This window comes from Medicago sativa, chromosome 7 (genome assembly GCF_051527215.1).
Source record: "Medicago sativa cultivar Bolivia chromosome 7, Bolivia_mono, whole genome shotgun sequence".
In the NCBI taxonomy this organism is placed as follows: Eukaryota; Viridiplantae; Streptophyta; class Magnoliopsida; order Fabales; family Fabaceae; genus Medicago; species Medicago sativa.
Genome location: NC_140755.1, coordinates 29,314,201 through 29,321,374, shown reverse-complemented (window position 1 = coordinate 29,321,374; position 7,174 = coordinate 29,314,201).

The window sequence follows — 7,174 nt, the reverse complement described above, 5'->3', positions numbered from 1 at the left end:
ATTTCAAGATTTATATCTCACATGACTGCTACCTGTGGACCAATTTTCAAATTGCTCAGAAAGAATCAGCCTGTTGTATGGAATGATGAATGCCAGGAAGCTTTTGATAGCATTAAAGAATACCTGTTGGAACCACCTATCCTTGTCCCGCCAGTGGAAGGAAGACCTTTGATTATGTATCTGTCGGTGTTAGATGAATCCATGGGTTGTGTTCTCGGTCAACAAGACGAGACTAGAAAGAAGGAACATGCTATCTATTATCTGAGCAAGAAATTCACCGACTGTGAGACTCGGTATACAATGCTTGAAAAGACTTGTTGTGCTTTAGCTTGGGCTGCCAAACGCCTGCGTCATTATATGGTGAATCATACAACTTGGTTGATATCCCGAATGGATCCAATCAAGTACATCTTTGAAAAGCCTGCTGTTACTGGAAAGATTGCACGTTGGCAAATGTTGTTGTCTGAATATGACATTGTGTATAAAGCTCAAAAACCAATCAAAGGAAGTATCCTTGCTGAGCATCTTGCTTGTCAACCTCTTGATGATTACCAACCAATTAAGTTTGAGTTCCCTGATGAAGAGATTATGTATCTGAAAGCAAAAGACTGTGAGGAACCATTGATTGATGAAGGGTCGGACCCCAACAGCAAATGGGGGTTGGTATTTGATGGCACTGTCAATGCTTATGGTAAAGGGATTGGGGCCATTATTGTAACTCTGCAGGGGCACCACATTCCTTTCACTGCTCGAATAACTTTTGAATGCACGAACAATATGGCTGAATATGAAGCGTGTATCTTGGGAATTGAAGAAGCCATTGATATGAGAATCAAGCATCTTGACATCTACGGTGATTCCGAGCTTGTCATTAATCAGATAAAAGGTGAATGGGAGACTCATCATGAGAAGCTGATCCCCTACCGTGACTATGCAAGACGTCTGTTGACATTTTTTACGAAGGTTGAGCTGCACCATATCCCTCGGGATGAAAACCAGATGGCCGATGCTCTTGCTACTTTGTCTTCCATGTTTCGTGTGAATCACTAGAATGATGTGCCCATAATCAAAGTGCAGCATCTTGATAGACCCGCTCATGTGTTTACTATTGAAAAAGCACCTAGTCAGACTGATGAAGATGTGAATGATGGAAAACCTGTATTATAATATCAAACAGTTCTTGCAGAATCATGAATATCCACCTGGAGCTTCCAATAGGGATAAAAAGACCCTGAGGAGATAGGCTAGTAGATTCTTTCTGGACGGAGAAATCCTATACAAGAGGAACTATGATATGGTCTTGTTGAGATGTGTTGATGAACAAGAAGCTGAGAAATTAATGCATGATGTACATGGCGGTACTTTTGGGACCCATGCTACGGGTCACACTATGTCAAGAAAACTGTTAAGAGCCGGCTATTACTGGATGACTATGGAGTGTGACTGCTACAAACATGCCAAGAGATGCCACAATTTTCAAATCTATGCCGACAAGATTCATGTGCCTCCACATGCCCTCAATGTTATCTCTTCCCCATGGCCTTTCTCTATGTGGGGCATCGACATGATCGGAAGAATTGAACCAAAAGCTTTCAATGGTCATCGTTTCATTTTAGTGGCAATTAACTACTTCACCAAATGGGTGGAAGCTGCTTCCTATGCTAATGTGACCAAGCAAGTGGTAGTGAAGTTTATCAAGAATAACATCATCTGCTGATACGGTGTTCCCAGCAAGATCATCACTGACAATGGTTCCAATCTGAACAATAACATGATGCGAGCTTTATGTGAAGAATTCAAGATTGAACATCACAATTCTTCTCCTTATAGACCTCAGATGAATGGTGCAGTTGAGGCCGCTAACAAGAACATCAAGAATATTGTTCAGAAGATGGTCACTACTTACAAAGACTGGCATGAGATGCTACCTTTTGCATTACATGGTTACCGTACTACTGTGCGTAGTTCAACCGGGGCAACACCTTTTTCTCTAGTATATGGTATGGAAGCAGTTCTCCCTCTGGAAGTGGAGATTCCATCTCTTCGAGTGATCATGGAAGCAAAATTAACTGAGGCTGAATGGTGTCAAAGTCGGTATGATCAGTTGAATTTGATTGAAGAGAAACGCATGGATGCTATGGCTAATGGACAGTTGTATCAAGTGCGAATGAAGAATGCTTTTGACAAGAAAGTCCGGCCTCGTGAATTCAAGGAAGGCGAACTTGTATTGAAAAGAAGGATAAGTCAGCAACCCGACCCAAGGGGCAAGTGGACACCTAACTATGAAGGTCCTTATGTTGTCAAGAAGGCTTTCTCTGGTGGTGCTTTAATTCTTACACACATGGATGGTGTTGAACTTCCGAATCCTGTAAATGCCGATATAGTCAAGAAATACTTTGTCTAAAAATATGAAAAGAACAGCGTGGTAGGTCGAAAACCCGAAAGGGCGGCCTAGGCAAAAATGCGCTTCCCGGTGGATCGAAAAGGGCGATCCAGGCAAAAGTTAGGGACAAAAAAATGAATATGAAAAAGCTCGCTGAGATTGTACGCAACTCAGGCAAAAATGAGCGTCTCGATGAGCCGAAAACCCGAAAGGGCGGTTCATGCAAAAATGAGATTGATAATGAAAGACAAGTAACTATATCTGGCAAATCATCACCACCCCTTGGGGCATCTGCAGCTGTCAAGGATCGTCTTCATCAGAAGCTTATGTGCTTGTGAATTCAAAATTTCTATGAAATGTAGCGGTCATCGTGTTCAATGTACCACCAACCAATAAAATTACCATTTTCCAAGCTTTGTAAATCCGTGGAGTTATGCCTTTGGCTGACTTTTACCCTTCTACATCAATTTGAGCATGTGCTTTTGTTTGAAATTCTATTTTCTTCCTATTTTCAACGCTATATACAAAATATTTTCTTTCTATTTGATAATGTCAATGTCTGAAACAAACATCTTAGGAAATTGAAAAATCCTTTTTCTGTCTATTTTGAAAGCAAACCTGAGCAATAGGGTACATTCCAGTGAAACATGCATGAATAAATGAGTGTCAATGTCTATTTCAATACATGTTACAAGCAGGTTGTTCCCTAGGATGATCTGTGGTCAATGGCAAGGATGAAAAACAGAATGAAAGTGAAAAATGAAAATGCAAATGAAAAGCTCGCTAAGTTGAAAGCCCAAAAGGGCGGCTTAGGCAAAAATGAGCACCCCGCTGATTGACAACCTATGAAAGCAATTCAGGCAAAAATGAGGCAATGAAAAGAATTTATTCCCGGTGAATCGAAAACCCGAAAGGGCGGTTCAGGCAAAAATGGGATTGAAAAATGAAAGAATGAAAGAATGAAAAATGATATGAAAAGCATTGACCACAGATGCGAACATCCAATGTTTACCCAGCACTGACACGCCTAGCAATGGCGACCTGTATCAAAGAATCTTCCAAGGTTCCCTCTTCTGCAGGTTTTGTGTATGTGATATGATATATTGCCCTCAGCCATGGTTTCGATACGTCTCTCAACGACGGTCTCTCCAGGAAGGATTTCTATGTGTATATGTTATAGCACGAGCCACCACGTGCCCAATCTTCCAATGTTTTGTCTGTCTCTGTGAAACTTCTCTGCCAAATCGTAAACCAATCATGCATTTCAAGCATTCATACATGCATGATCATGCATTCTATGTGCTCATGCATTTGTAAAATTGATATACTACACATACATGTTGCATTTTCTATCTCAACTTTCAAATTAATTCAATGCCTATGTTTCTTTCAATCTCAATTTTCAATTCAATGTCTCTGATAATGCCTCTGTTAATGTCTCTGTTAAAGTCCCTGTTTATGTCTGTGAAAACTCCTGTGAAATTTCTGAGAGCCAATGTTACTTGGCCATGTTTCTATCTACAAACTTGATGCCTGTGTTAAAATCCCTGTGAAAGTTCCTTCTGGGCCAACGATAATGGTCATGTCAATCTTCAAATCAAGCCAATGTCAATTTACTCTCAGTTTGTATCTTGCTAAATCAAGCTCCCCATGTACCTTGTTATATGTTTTGTTATTGGTCAAGTGGCTAGTTCGATCCAAAGAACAGCTTGTACCTGCTTATATGTCTGTGTTTCCGGTCAAACGACAAGTTCGATCCAAAGAACAGTTTGTACCCTGCTTATGTTTTGTTATCGGTCAAACTGCAAGTTCGATCCAAAGAACAGTTTGTACCTGCCTGCATGTTGTGATATTGATCAAGTAGCAAGTTCGATCCGAAGAACAGCTTGTACCCATCTTTTGTTTGTATTACTTGGACAAGTGGCTAGTTCGCTCCAAAGAACAGCTTGTACCTACCTTTTGTCCCCTGGTTTGTCTACCCTGTTAATGTCTACGTAGATCCCCAGTGACATGACATGCTCTGTAGACCCCAGTTGTTTGTCTTGCATTCATAATCAAAATGTTGCATGGCATTCATGTTTTTGAAAATGTGAGAGCGTATTTTTATGTCCAAAAACAGTGCAAATGTTAATATTTAAGTATCTTCGTCCCGTCAAATCAAAGACTTCGTCTCTTGACCCTTCGGACAAAGAAACTTAAATAGGGGCAGCTGTCATACCCTAATTTTGGACCTAAAAATACTTGCTTAAAATGTTTTCCATCTCTGATATGTGTCTATTACTATTGAGAGATTGCTAATTTGCTATTGTTTTGCCCTGATATTTTACCATGCTTTATCTGCATATTTTACTGTCTTTGTTTTGAAAATATTTTCAACTGTATATTTGTCTGTGTTTTCTTGCATTTAAGGCCATCCAAAAGGGTTTTCTTGCACTCCAAGTCATTTGAAGTTGTCTCTGATCAATTGCATATTTCTCTGCATTTTATTTCAATGTTATTTGCAAAAATTCATAAAAAAAGGGTATTTTAGTCATTTCCTGCATTCAAACTCATTTTAATCCCTGAAAATTGTCTCTGAGTCATTTCAATTTGTTTGTATAAATCCTTGTTTCAATTCCATGTTAAAATCCATTTCAAAAATTGCATTTGAGTCATTTTGAGTCAGTTTAGTCCCCAGGGGCATTTTGGTCATTTCACATGAAATTTTGACAGAGAGAGGTTACTTTTAAGTACCTCATTTTGTAGTTGGTTCATTTTAGTCCTTTTTGTGTTTTTTAATTGTTTCACTTTACGTTTTTTCCATTTTACCAATTTTATTCCAATTTTATTATTATTTTCATTTTAGTCCTTCAAAATTTTAAAAAATTGCATTTTAGTCCTTCAAAATTTTAAAGTTGCATTTTAGTCCAGTTTGTCAAATTGCAGTCCAATCCCTTGTTGTTTTAAAGTTTGTTTTTGAGTCCTTTTACTAAAATTGCAGATTGGTCCCTTAATTTCCAAAAATTGCAAAAAGGTCCCAAACTCCAGAATTAGTCCAAGGCCGAGCCTTTCTTAGTCCAGTACAGGTGTCAAGAGCTCATTGGATCAAAAATCACAGCTGGCCTATAAATACAGGCCAACTCATCACATGTGTCAGAATCACCATTCCAAAAACGCCACATCATAAACAAAGTCAGAGTTTCTCTCTCTTGGCAGTTAGATCAAAATTCAGAAAAGCTCAAGAACACGAAGAACACATTGAAACCCTAACTTTTCCAGAAGCAAAATTGAACCAAATTGAAGCTATTTCTTCACCATTCTCAGTGATACAAAGATGAATCTTCATCATTGAACGGTGCTCCTCTGCAATTCAAGCACAAATTCTCCACCAGAGGTGTGAATTCGTATGATCACAGAGAGTTTGAGAGTGAAGAAGAGGGATCGAAGCCAGAATTGAACCAGTGAAGAAGAAGAAGAGAAGAACACCGATTTATTTTCGGTTCAAACTTACCAGAAGCTTTTACGGATCTTTTGTTCGAATCTCCATTTCAAAATTCAGGTAATCACAAAAAACCTTCTCATTTTCATCGCAAAGGCTCAACAAAGGTTCATAGGAACAGATAAACGGTGAATCAAGGTAGATAAACAAGTCTCATGACTTGTTCTTTCAAAAACTTTGAAAAAAATGAAAACCGAACCCTAAAACGTAGATCTACGAAGATTCACCGTTTATTTGAAAAATCTAAGTTCATATTCGTAGTCAGTGTGAAAAAATAGGTTAGATTAGGGTTTTGTTTCAAGAAGCTTTGAAAAGATTCAAAAACGTTGAAACAGAAAGGTTCAAGTATAGATCTGCTCCTATCTAAGCTTCGTTTCAAAAAACTAGTTTCAGAACCATAAAGAGGAGATAAAGACGAACACAACGATGTAAAATTTTCTCAGAAAACGTTCAGGTACGGTGGCACCACCGGCGGACCACCGTACCTCCGCCGTTGTGCTCGTCGGAGAAGACGACGGAGAAGAAGAGAGTGGTGAGAGCACATCTCACTAGATTTGTGATAGAGAGAGAAAGGAGAAGTGGAAATGAACTGGACCGGCGCCTATAGGCTTATATAGGCGCCTGAACCGGTCCGGTTCACTTCTGGTTCAACTCTCCTCCATCCTAGGCCATTAGATCTAGGGTTGATCCATCTGGATTAATCCTGTGGCTCTGGTTCAACGCGTTTTGGGCCTGGACTTTGTCTGTTTCTCTTTCCTTCATTTCTTTGCTATGCACACCACTGGATCTTGCTTTTTACACCCTCTGCATGTCAAAATTTTGTGCAAAAACTCCTAATAAATTTCTATGAATTTTTGATAATTTTCTTGATGTTTTGTGATATTTTTGCATGATGAAATTTGATAAAAAAATAATATATGTGATGTCTCTTGTGATTTGTTTGATTTCTTTGTTAAATTCTTGTGAATTCTCTCTAGGTTTTGCTATGATATTTTGTCAAATTGATATTGGTACTTGATATGCAATTTTGTGATGTGTTTTATCCCTAATTGGATGCTATTTTTAGTGTTTGTGATTGCATTTTTGTCAGTGTCTTCTGTTACAAGTTATGTGAATATTGTTCGTGAAAATAAGTGCAAGATATGCTTAAAAATGTGTCATAGTTCTTGGCTTGATACTTTCTCCTAATTCTCATGATTATGATTGAAATAAAACCTTTGAAAAATTATCATGATGTGAGGATTAGAAGGCATGTATTGGCTTTGCTTTTGTGGTCAAATTTTAGGTATATTTTACCTTTATTTTTGGTGTAT